The sequence below is a fragment of the Triticum urartu genome, chromosome 6A, assembly GCF_056163025.1.
Source record: "Triticum urartu cultivar PI428250 chromosome 6A, HENAU_Tu73, whole genome shotgun sequence".
In the NCBI taxonomy this organism is placed as follows: domain Eukaryota; kingdom Viridiplantae; phylum Streptophyta; class Magnoliopsida; order Poales; family Poaceae; genus Triticum; species Triticum urartu.
This window is the reverse complement of record NC_141878.1, coordinates 373,612,451-373,626,131: the sequence shown is the minus strand read 5'-3', so window position 1 is coordinate 373,626,131 and position 13,681 is coordinate 373,612,451.

Genomic DNA, 13,681 nt, shown 5'->3' with positions numbered 1-13,681 from the left:
AGACAAGTAGACCGACTCCTGCCTGCATCTACTACTATTACTCCACACATCGACCGCTATCCAGCATGCATCTAGAGTATTAAGTTCAGGAGAATAGAGTAACGCTTTAAGCAAGATGACATGATGTCGAGGGATAAATTCATGCAATATGATAAAAAAACCATCTTGTTATCCTCGATGGCAACAATACAATACGTGCCTTGCTGCCCCTACTGTCACTGGGAAAGGACACCGCAAGATTGAACCCAAAGCTAAGCACTTCTCCCATTGCAACAAAGATCAATCTAGTAGGCAAAACCAAACTGATAATTCGAAGAGACTTGCAAAGATAACCAATCATACATAAAAGAATTCAGAGAAGATTCAAATATTGTTCATAGATAAACTTGATCATAAACCCACAATTCATCGGTCTCAACAAACACACTGCAAAAGAAGATTACATTGAATAGATCTCCACGAGAGAGGGGGAGAACATTGTATTGAGATCCAAAAAGAGAGAAGAAGCCATCTAGCTAATAACTATGGACCCGAAGGTCTGAGGTAAACTACTCACACTTCATCGGAATGGCTATGGTGTTGGTGTAGAAGCCCTCGGTGACCGATGCCCCCTCCGGCGGAGCTCCAGAACAGGGCCCAAGATGGGATCTCATGGATACAGAAAGTTACGGCGGTGGAATTAGGGTTTTGGCTCCGTACCTGGTAGTTTGGGGTACGTAGGTATATATAGGAGGAAGGAGTATGTCGGTGGAGCAACAGGGGGCCCACGAGGGTGGAGGGCACGCCTGGGGGTAGGCGCGCCCCCCTACCTCGTGGCTTCCATGTTGGTTGCTTGACGTAGGGTCCAAGTCTCCTGGATCATGTTCGTTTCGAAAATCACGTTCCCGAAGGTTTCATTCCGTTTGGACTCCGTTTGATATTTTTTTCTGCCAAACTCTGAAATATGCTAAAAATAGCAATTTTGGGTCGGGCCACCGGTTAATAGGCTAGTCCCAAAAATAATATAAAAGTGAATAATAAAGCCCAATAATGTCCAAACAGAAGATAATATAGCATGGAGCAATCAAAAATTATAGATACGTTGGAGATGTATTAGTAAACTAGAAGGAATTTTCAAACATATTTGTATCACGACATGGACACATATGCATGAATACGTATGCATGGAGTGGCATGGCATTTTAATTCCAAAAAAATTAGAAACACATGAAACCTTGGTTGATGTAATGTCATGCCACCAAGATGATGTGGTAAATAATTTGGCATGTTTGACGAAAGTTTGCACACACACCCCTCACAAACCGGAGCAACTCGCTAGAAGGTTCGTCGTTCCGAGAGGAACAATGCATGTTTGATGACGAATGGGAGATAGCTTCCTCTTACGGCCTTCAATTTTTTTCTACGTTTAACGTGCACTACTACAACTGTAATGTGAAATTTTGGAAAATTCTAGGGGTCATTTGACCTTTTGAAGACATTTAAGTGATTTTCTAACCATTTAATGACCGCAATTCAAATTTGAACTACATCTACATGCAACGCCTAACCAAAATGTTTTGAAAAATCATATATGTGTAATTGTGTGCGAGTTAATTCCATGTGCAGTAAATTAGAAGGAATTTTCAAACATATTGGTCTCACGACACAGACACATGCATCTGTATGCATGGAGAGAAAAGGCATTTTAATTCAAAAATAGAAAAATAATGAGAAACACATGAAACATAGATTGATGTAATGTCATGCCACCAAGATGATGTGGTAAACAAATTGGCATGTTTGACGAACATTTGGACACGCACCCCTCACAAACCGGAGCAACTCGCTAGAAGGTTCATGGTTCCGAGAGGGAACAATGCATGTTTGATGACGAACGGGAGATAGCTTCCTCTTACGGCCTTCAAATTTTTTCCTACATTTAACACGCACTAATACAACTGTCATGTGAAAATTTGGTAAATTTCAGGGGTCATTTGACCTTTTAAAGACATTTAAGTGAGTTTCTAACCATTTAATGACTGTAATTCAAATTTGAACTACATCTACATGCGACGCCTAACCATAACGGTTTGAAAAATCATATTTTTGTGTACTTGTGTGCGAGTTATTTCCATGTGTAGTAAATTCGAAGGAATTTTCAAACATATTGGTGTCAAGGCATGGGCACATGCATGGAGTATATGCCATGTCATTTTAATTCCAAAAAATTTAAAAAATGATCAGAAAAACATGAAACCTTTCTTGATTTAATGTCATGCCACCAAGATGATGTGGTAAAGAAATTGACATGTTTGACAAAAGTTTGGACACACACCCCTCACAAAATGGAGGAACTCGCTAGAAGGTTCGTGGTTCCGAGAGGGAATAATGCATGTTTGATGACGAACAGGAGATAGCTTCCCCTTACGGCCTTAAAAAAATTTCAACGTCTAACGTGCACTACTACAACTATAATGTGAAAATTTAGAAAATTCTAGGGGTCAATTGATCTTTCAAAGACATTTAAGTGATTTTCTAACCATTTAATGACCGTAATTCAAATTTGAACTACATTTACATGCAACGCCTAACCAAAACGGTTTGAAAAGTCATATCTGTGTAACTTGTGTGCGAGTTAATTCCATGTGCAGTAAATTAGAAGGAATTTTCAAACATATTGGTCTCACGACATGGACACATGCATACGTATGCATGGAGTGACATGGCATTTTAATTCAAAAAAATAGAAATGATCAGAAACACATGAAACCTTGGTTGATGTAATGTCATGCCACCAAGATGATGTGATAAAAAAATTGGCATGTTTGACGAACGTTTGGACACACACACCCCTCATAAATCGGAGCAACTCGCTACAAGGTTCGTGGTTCCGAGAGGGAACAATGCATGTTTGATGACGAATGGGAGATAGCTTCCTCTTACGGCCTTCAAATTTTTTCCTACGTTTAACGTGCACTAATACAAATGTCATGTGAAATTTTGGTAAATTTCAGGGGTCATTTGACCTTCTAAAGACATTTAAGTAATTTTCTAACCATTTAATGACCATAATTCAAATTTGAACTACATCTACATGCAATGCCTAACCAAAATGGTTTGAAAAATCATATTTTTGTGTACTTGTGTGCAAGTTAAAAAATCATCAGACGATGTAAATATCTGGTGTTCAAAAAAGAAAATGTAAAGATATGGCAAGACAACCGGCCCCCACACAATTGGCAGTCTATCTCGGGGCTCGAGGTTTGGTAGGTGAATGGCGGGGATCATTAATCGGACACGGTTCTGCATTGGAAACCGTCAGCTATTATGTTTACACACGGATTTTGGCTATTATGTTCACACACGGATTTGCTGCGGGTGTGTGTAATTCAAACTACAGTACTCGTAAATTCCAGTGACCAGCGTGTGTACTATCCCCATCGATCTAGATTCCGGCCGCCAATAAATACTACCTTGCTCATGTCGTCCTGCCTGCATTCTCATCTACATCCTCCCCTCGCTTGCCCTCTCTCTCTCTCTCAAATCTCTGCCATGGCGCCACCGGTCTGCCCACGCGCCGACGAGGAGTCGCCGCCCCCCGAGGACGCTCACTTGATTAGCAGTGACGAGGACCCCTACGCGCCGCCTGACGAGGTTGCGCCGGACCCCCCAACTTTGGATTAGTTTTGGGGCCAGTACAATCTTTGTCTGTGGAAGTCGCTGCCGCCAACTGAGAAAGCCAGGCAAGTGGCGTTCAAAAAGGAGATGGCAGAGGAGGAAGCCAGGTACCAGGAGGCCTGTGAAGCCCGTGATGCCGCCTGGAAAAAGGAGGCGGCGGAGCTTTGGGGGCGGGCGCATTGTCGTGCCGAGGAGGTGTACAAAGACGGTTACTTCGCGGGGAAGGTCATAGGCGCTGGGCGCCTCATCGCTGCGTGGAGGTGGGCCGATAAGCTCCAGCGTGCCACCGATGGGGAGGTTCGGTGGGCGCCCAACAAAATGGCAAGATCGGCCGCGCGCGTCCGCCTGCAAGAGGCAGATCGGTACATCAAGCGATGCGAGGCGGAGGAGTCGGAGTACTGCCTCCGCACTGGGAAGACGCCGCGCCCCAGGGAGCTACTGGCGAGGGGCTGCCAGGATACTGGCCCCAGGAGGGATTATTAGTTTTAGTATTGTTCGTTTTCAATTTTATGCAGTGTACCTAGTAGTTAAGTATCATCACGTATATGTGATGATATTATATATATAGAGAGAGAGTAACACTATTCTAATCCCAAGATTAGAATAGTTATTTGGATCACGTTATGCCGATATAGGGGCCGACGGTATGCTCCTGAGATCGCAAACACACCCGACCCGGATCGGTACTAGAAAAAGAAAAACACTCGCTGCCCATGACCCCCACCCCCGATCCCACCGCCACCTGCCTCCCCTCCCCTAAACTCTCCCGATCCCACCGTCTCCTTCTTCCCTGGCCCGCGCCGCCATTGGCCCTCACTAGATCGCCCCTCCACCGGCACCACCCTCACCAGATCGGGCCGTCACCGCCGCCGCCCTCACAAGATCGCCCCGCCACCACCGATTCCCTCCCCAAATCTCACCGCAGCCACCACCTCCGGCCTCCTCTGCACCGCCCCTGCTCCTCGACCTCCACGCGCCGCTCTATGCCGCCGCCGATGGTGAACCATGAGCACTATCAACCTAGGGGCCCCCGGTTGATCCGACGCGGATCTGGTCAACCTCGCGTCCTTCCCCTCCACCCAACCCGCAATCCTCACCTCCGACAAGCCTTCTCTCGCCCTCTGCGTTCCTCTTCTCCTTCTCCACCTCTCGGGAGCTCCTTTGGATCCTCCCGTTCGTCCCGCCCCTTCCCACACTCCTTCCGGTGGCTGCGGCAGCACACAAGCCGTTCAACCTCACTGCCTCAGGCCGTTCAACAATGCAGCCCCAGGATGTTCGCCGCTGCAGCGCTCGGATCACACTGCCACGATGCTCCGACGAGGCTGGCATCTTTCCTCCTCTCGTGAGCCAAAAACTCGTTGTTGTTGTTGCTGCCGCCATCCGTTCACCAAGCAGTTTGGAAACTCGCGGGCTGCCCATGAGCATGAACAAAAGGAGAAAAAGCTTACTTGACAGTTCAGAATCTCTTCTATCGTGCTACTGTGATGTGTTTTGTTCTCTTGGTTTGACTGACAGTCCCCCCAGCCTAAAGAAGTTCAAACTCGACAAATGACAAATTTCGGTTGTAAAATTTTCAAATAACCTCGTTGTTCACACGGGGGCGTGGGGTGAGCATCTTTGACTGCTCTCTTTTCCTATTCCTCATGATCTAATGATTTTTGTAGCATTTTGGAGGTATTGGTACATTTTTTCTGTTTGGATGTGTATCCGGTGGAAAAGATTGATATTACAAGAGAAAAATTGTTCCTTGTAACTCCTTCCCTATTCTCTTTTTGTGTATGTTTAACACATCCACTGTAACAAACATTTTTCCCATGTAGGTTGATCGAAATAGATGCCAAAAATAAGTTCGGCAGAACAACTGTTAGATTTTTTAACCAAAACAATTCAAAAAATGAAGAAGTTCATATATAATATAAGAAAAAGTTAAAAATGTAATAAAACATGATTTTTTACATGAAAACAAGAAGTTGGGACTGTTCAACTTTTACAAAAATAATAATATATTGTTCCTATTACGACAAGAATAAAACAAAGAAGTTCAAATTAAAATAACAGAGCAATTCGATGTTTAGAGCACTTCGATGTTTATATACCAAGAAGGAAAACATGTGTTTCAAAAAAATGCTAACTTTGGAAGTTCAAAAAATATACACACATATTTGTACAATAAAAATTCATGGATTTTCTCTTTTTCAATAAAATCCCAAAAATAAAAAATAAAAACAAAAATCCGTTTCGATGTTTGTAACAAAAACATATGTTGGCATATCTAAAAAATCCATGGAAGATCAAAGTAAGAGCAGTTCAATTTTTTTATAAAAAATGGATTTTAACCATTTCTAAAATGATTAATTAAAAAATTGATCATTTCAAAAGTTATAAAAAAATAATGGTTTTCCCTGTTTCTAAAAAAACCTAGAGGTTCAAATTTAAAAGAAGAAGCCAATGTTTATTACAAACCCAAGATGATCAAACTAAAAAAAACAAAGCATCTCAACACAAATTTATAAAAAAGGACTTTCTCCATTAAAAAAACTCTAGAAGATAAAACATATGTGATCATAGGATGGTTAAAACATTTTGTCCGTTAAAAAATGTTTGATGCTTAATTAAAACATATTTTTTCTAAGAATAAGACTAAGAAGTTCAAATTAAAATAAAAGAGAAGTCCAAAGATTATGACAAACATAGATTTTTCGTGTTACTAAAGTATAAAATAAAGAAGTTCAAATTGAAAAAGGAACAACTAAAAAAAGTTTAAAAATAGATTTTCCCCATCTCTAAAAAACTAGAAGTTCAAACAAAAATAACGAAGTGGTTCGTTGTTTACTTAGAAACTAAAATTTTACCGTTATCAAAATACTCAAATACCCCTTAGTATTGAAGAATCAACCATGAAGTTCAAATTGAAAAAAAAGGATTCAGAAATAAAACTAGGACGTCCATATTAAAAAGATTGAGAAGTTCGATGATTATAGAAAAATTCAGATTTTCCTCCTTATTAAAGAATGGAAACAAGAAGTTCAAAAATAAAATAACAAGAAGTTCAACTTTTAAAATAGAGCGCTTCAAAATTTCATAAAAAAGATGAAAAATAAAATCAGAAAGTCCAATTTAAAAAGATAGAGAAGTTCGATGATTATAGAAAACTTAGATTTTCCTCGTTATTAAAAGAATGGAAATAAGAAGTTCAAAAATTAAATAACAAGAAGTTCAACTTCTAAAAATAGAGCGCTTCAAAATTTGATAAAAAAGATTAAGAAAAAAATTAGGAAGTCCATATTAAAAAGATGGAGAAGTTCGATGATTATAGAAAACTCAGATTTCCCTCGTTATTAAAGAATGGAAACAAGAAGTTCAAAAATAAAATAACAAGAAGTTCAACTTTTAAAAATAGAGCGCTTCAAAATTTATAAAAAAAGATTAAGAAATTCAGAATAATATTTATAAAAAACTCAGATATTTTCACGTAACCGAGAGAAGTTCAGATTGATAACTGCGAGAAGGTCACATACTACACGGTGTGCATTTTGTATTAAAAAGAATAAAAAAGCAAAGTCTAAAAGTTTTGTTGTTATAAGTTCAAGTTCTCCATCGGAGAAAGTTAAAAAAATTATTGTGAGAGAGGTTTGTACAGAAGGAATATCATTTGTGTAACACGGACAAATGGATGAGAAAATTACAAACGAAAATACGTCACAGAAGTTCAACGTGAAAACAGCAGGAAGTTTGACTACTATAGTGAATGCATTTCAAATGAAAAACTTTTAAATCGTCGCGAGTATGAAAAAATGATCAACACGGGAAAGTTGCGTGTTTTCATCAGCTTTCCACTGGTATATTACTTGCTCAATTACGATGAGTGTTCCAGTGAGTGTTCCGGTGAGTGGATGGAGAGCTACGGGCAAAAAGAGCACGTGAAAAACAGAGTGAAGTTCAAGTAGACATGCCGAGAAGTTCAGGTTCTTCACGCAGTGCATTTTTGAAAAATCTGTTTTGCAATAAAGGCAGAACAAATGATCTCTCTATTTTCGAAATTACTTGAAAATGGCATGGAATCAGAGAAAACCATCAACATGAACGGTATATTATTTGCCCCATTCCGATAAAGTTTGTAGAAATTACAGAGAAAATACGTTTTTAGCCATTTTCAAAATTGACTTTAAACAGTGAGGAATTGGGAGAAACAATATATACCAAAAAGTTTTCCATTTCCTCAAGCTTTCCAATGCCATATCATTTGCTGCATTCAGACATAAGGTTAAAAAATTAGCTCAAAAATACGAACTTAGTGGAACTTGTACCGTTTTCTAAATTACTTTCAAACCGCTCAAAATTAGAAAAAAAAACTTTCAACAAGAGAAAGTAGCGCATTTTAATAAGCTTTCCAACGCCATATCATTTGCCTCAATTGGATTAGCCGTTTAGAAATGACATCGAAAATACGAACTCGGCTGTTCGGTTTGCGAAATTTTACAATTTTCCAAATTACTCTTTAACCATAAGGAATTAGAGAAAACTTTCAAGGTGTAGAAGAAGCGGTTTTACAACAGCTTTCCAACGCCATATTATTTTCCTCATTCCGATAAACGAAAATACGATTCACGTTTTTTGTATAAAGAAAACACGGTTTACAAAACTTCTCTTAAACCGCTTACATTTTGCCAAAAATTTAAATTGGGTCATGAATACTAGTGTCCATAGCTTTCCAACGGTATATCGCAATCCCTATTTAGACAATGTTGGCGGAAGTTCAACCTAGCACTAGGAGAAGTTCTGGTCGAAAAACTCAGGCAGTAAAATTGCAAAAAACGCATTTTCATCACAACCCGAGAGCAAAATCCGCCAACTAGCAAGATTCCTATTTAAAACCGGTATTTAGTTGCTAAAAACGTTTCTAGACTACACTAACATCATATAGAACACAACTAACCAGAATAATTCACGGGGGAAGCCACGGTTGCGAAGATAGCCCGAAGGTCGGGTTCGTACTGAGGGAAGTTTAGGCGCGTTAATCAGGCAGTTCAGGTTGTGATCAAAATATTATTCTGATCCCGCGATCAGAATAGTGTTTATGTATGTATATATAATGAACAATTAATATATTTATATATATATTATGAATTCCATTTTCTATCTGTTTTTGTATACTAATTTGAATCTAGCTATTATCATCCACATATATAGAATGGAAAGCGTATATACACACATTGAAACATAACATATAAGAATGGAAAAACAGAGTACAGACATTGAAACAGAGCAATAAAAAGAGCAATACTATGATTGCTGTGAATACAAAGCTATCCACGTCGAAACAACTTTCCAAAATAAAACGCGTCCATGAGACCATGACCAGCAGCCCTTGCCTAGGGTAGCTCCTGGCTCTGCCTGAACTCATGCAGGCGTTTGTCCAAGCGGTTGACACTCTCGCGGTACATCTGGAGTGCGATCTCGAGCTCCAAGTTGGCTATTTCATCGGAGATCACCAGCTCGAGGATACGACAGCCATGTTCCTCAACTGCGCCCAGGTGGACACCTGGGCCAAGGAGGCGGCCGAGCCTATGGACCAGAGCGTTGGCATCCAACGAGCCGTGGAGAAGGCGAACGGCGGCACCCATGCGAACGGCGCGGTGGGCGTCCGATGCAAATACGGCGTGGCCGGCATCTGGTGCAAGTACGGCGCTGAGGGCCTCTGCCCACTCCTGGCGAGGAATGGGGGCACTGACGGGACGTGTACCCAGCTTCGACGCCGTGTCGACAGCAGGCAAGTGATACGTCTCCAACGTATCTATAATTTTTTATTGTTCCATGCTATTATATTATCTGTTTTGGATGTTAATGGGCTTATTTATACACTTTTATATTATTTTGGGGACTAACCTACTAACCCAAGGCCCAGTGCAAATTGTTGTTTTTTTGCCTATTTTAGTGTTTCGCACAAAAGGAATATCAAACGGAATCCAAACGGAATGAAACCTTCGGGAGAGTTATTTTTGGAACAAACATGATCCAGAGGACTTGGAGTGGACGTCAAGAAATCAATGAGGAGGCCATGAGGCAGGGAGGCGCGCCTGCCCCCCTGAGCACGCCCCCACCCTCGTGGGCCCCTGGTGGCTCCACCGACCTACTTCTTCCTCCTATATATATCCATATACCCCGAAAACATCCAGGAGCACCACGAAACCCTATTTCCACCACCGCAACCTTCTTTGCCCAAGAGATCCCATCTTGGGGCCTTTTTTGGAGCTCCGCCGGAGGGGGAATCAATCATGGAGGGCTTCTACATCAACACCATAGCCTCTCTGATGATGTGTGAGTAGTTTAGTTCAGACCTTCGGGTCCATAGTTATTAGCTAGATGGCTTTTTTCTCTATTTGGATCTCAATACAATGTTCTCCTCGATCTTCTTGGAGATCTATTTGATGTAACTCTTTTTGCGGTGTATTTGTCGAGATCCGATGAATTGTGGGTTTATGATCAAGTTTATCTCTGAACAATATTTGATTATTCTCTGAAATCTTTTATGTATGATTGGTTATCTTTGCAAGTCTCTTCGAATTAGCAGTTTGGTTTGGCCTACTAGATTGATCTTTCTTGCAATGGGAGAAGTGCTTACCTTTGGGTTCAATCTTACGATGTCATTTCCCAGTGACAGTAGGGGCAGCAAGGCACGTATTGTATTGTTGCCATCAAGGATAAAAAGATGGGGTTTATATCATATTGCTTGAGTTTATCCCTCTACATCATGTCATCTTGCCTAATGCGTTACTATGTTCTTATGAACACTACAAAAAAAACATCCGTGACATTTTGGGCCGAACGAAAAAAAATTCTGTCATACATATGACACTTCTATGACGATAATTGTGACAAAACCCGGTATCATCATAGATGTGGTGGGCTCCTACTTCTATGACAAAAAATCATGATAGAAAATGGGCTTTTCGTCCTGGGTGGGCCGGAGACGCAGCTGCATGACATTCTTTGGGTCGTCCATGACAGAAAAAACCATGGTAGAAGCGAGGGGGAGGAAAATTTTAGGGAGTTGCCGGTTACGGTGGGAGGTCAGGGGCCGAGCGATGCGCGTTTCTCTCGTACACGTACGCGCGTGTGTGCGAGGCGTTGGCTCTAACTGAACCCGAGCGAGGCGTTGGGCTCTAACTGAACCCGAGCGATTGCACTGCAGGCTACGCGTTACTGAACCCGAGCGATCGATCGATGGCTGTTAACTGAACCCGATCGAGCGATTCCTTCGCTACTGCTGCTAACTGAAGCCGATCGATGGGATGAACAGTGAGCGTTGCGGGGGGGGTTTGGATGAACAGTGAGCGGTGGCGTTGCCTCTAGATGAATAAGACCCTGTGGTGTGGTGGAGGGCTGGATGAATAGTAGACGGTGGAGGGGTGCCCGTGGAGGGGTGGATGAACATGACCCTGTGGTGTGGAGGGCTGGATGAACAGTAGACGGTGGAGGGGTGGTTGAACAGGACCCTGTGGTGTGGAGGGCTGGATGAACAGTAGACGGTGGAGGGGTGCCCATGGAGGGGTGGTTGAACAGGACCCCGTGGTGTGGAGGGCTGGATGAACAGTAGACGGTGGAGGGGTGGTTGAACAGTAGCCGGTGGAGTAGCGCGCGGTGGAGGCTGGATGAACAGGAGCCCGTGGAGGCTGGATGGACAGGAGCCCGTGGAGGCTCGAGGAGGTCGACGGTGGAGATGAACAGTATCCCGTGGAGTCCCGTTTTGTGGTATGCAACACCCCTCCCAATGAACAGGACCCCCGTTTCGACCGTAGCGCTCCAACACAAGTCTGTTTCGTCCGTTTTGCGGTATGCCACACCCCTCCCGATCAACAGGACCCCCGTTTCGACCGTAGGAGGTCCGTTTCCTCCGTTTTGCAGTATGCCAGACCCCTCCTGATGAACAGGATCCCGTTTCGAACGTGGCCGGTCGAACAAAAGGTCGTTTCCTCCGTTCTGCGGTACGCCAGGCCTCGTTTCCATCGCCTGTTCCATCCAAGCCCTCCCGATGAACACGACGCATTCCGTTGCCTCCCCATGAACACGACAACGATGCTATTTCTCCGTTTCGACCCAGCCATGTACACGAGCCCTGGCCGTACGTATGCGCGAGTAGGCGTTCGAGACCCCGCCCGTATGTACACATACGTGGCCGTATTTTCTTTCTTGCATCCTGGCAGATGTACGTACGTGTAAATGCTACGTGCGCGCCTCTACTACGACACGTGCGCGCCTCTACATCGACTAGTATGTACGTGCACATTCGCGACCAGAATGACAATGCTACGTACGCTTCGACCAGGTGGGTCCCGACTGTTAGGCACTTCCTTGCCTGCGAAGATGTAGCTGGTGGGTCCCAGCAGTCAGGGGGCGAATCATTTTTTTTGCCCGGACGCACTTCCTTGCGTGCGAAGATGTAGCTGGTGGGTCCCAGCAGTCAGGGGGAAACATTTTTTTGCGAAATACAGTGGCCCGTCTGGTGGGTCCCAGTAGTCAGGTGGAGGAATCATTATTTTCTGTGTAATAAGGAGGCACTTCCTTGCTGCGGCCATGGACCCAGCTGTCAGCCTCTCCATGTATAGTCCACATCCGATGGAAGTCGTCCCTTGACCACGTTGACCACGCCGCGCCGAGAGCACCATGGCAGTGGACAACGGCGAGGCCTAGGAAGGGGACGACACGGAGGCAGGGAAGACTCGACAGTTGTTTCCCACGCGAAGGGGAGTACGACTGTACGAGGGTTTACTGATTCGTCTGCCATCGCCGGAGAATAACAGCAGGTGTGGGTGAGTAGGGGATGGCTAGGACAGCGATGGGAGTACGGTCGGGCGGTGAGGCCTGCGCGGCAGCACAGCCGGCCGCGAGGAGGAGGGAGCAGGCCGTCCCGCCGGCGCTTGTTTGAGCGGCTGGAGCAGGAAGAGTAGAGATTGAAGAAGCACGATGGCCGTTTGATGGACATCCAACAGTCAATGCTTGTGCATCAACCTTTTTTTAGGAAAGCCTCAAATCTGTGGAAAATAGCATACAACCCATCTGCCATTATTTCTAATAATTTACAGACCATTTGCTAATTCTTAAGGGTTTTTTTGGAGCCCATATTCTTTTTGTTAGCATTACAGCCCATATTGTGGCAACGGTTAAAAAATTATACGAAATTTTGCATATTTCAGTGCGGTCCAAACTGTTTTTAATCCCGAAATTTCGACTCACATTCAAACTGATTTTAAAAATAAATGTATATCAATATAAAATCCAACAAATTCTCCACGCATAAAAATTAATATAATTTAAAATCTTGAAATGAAAAAAAAATATTTGAAACTAATTGCCGGTTTGATGTGTTTTAAAAATGTACAACCCATTGCTCATTACTGATGGGCCATTTTCTCGGCCAGCCGAATGAAAGCTCTCCTCGTCTTGAAAGATTTGCAGCCCAACAGGCCTGACAAAGCGACTTACTTGGCAAATCACAAAAAACTGGGCTGTGGCCATGGACCCAGCTGTCAGCCTCTCCACGTACAGTACTCTTCCGATGGAAGTCGTTCCTTGACCATGTTGACCACGCCGCGCGGAGAGCACCACGGCGGTGGACGACGGTGAGGCCTAGGAAGGGGACGACGCGGCAGTGGAAGCCCGCGCGGAGAGGACTACGAGGGTTCAGTGGTTCGGCTGCGGTGTGAGGCTGCCGTCGCCGCAGGGCCTGGCCAGCGGTGGGAATAGTAGGGGGCGGTGAGGCCTCTGCGGCAGCACAGCCGGCCACGGGAGGCAGGAGCATGCGGCAGGACCGGCGCTGCTTTGGGTGGCTGGAGCAAGAAGACCAGAGGTTGAAGAAGCACTACGGCCGTTGGATGGACATCGTACGGTCACTGGAGCTAGAATTGTTCATATTGACTAAGTTGACAAAGCCCTTCGTCCCCGTCAACTTAGTAGGCCCACAAGTCAGCCTCCCAGCAAGGTGGGTCCCAGCTAGCCAGGGGAGTATTGATTTTTTGTGCGTAAT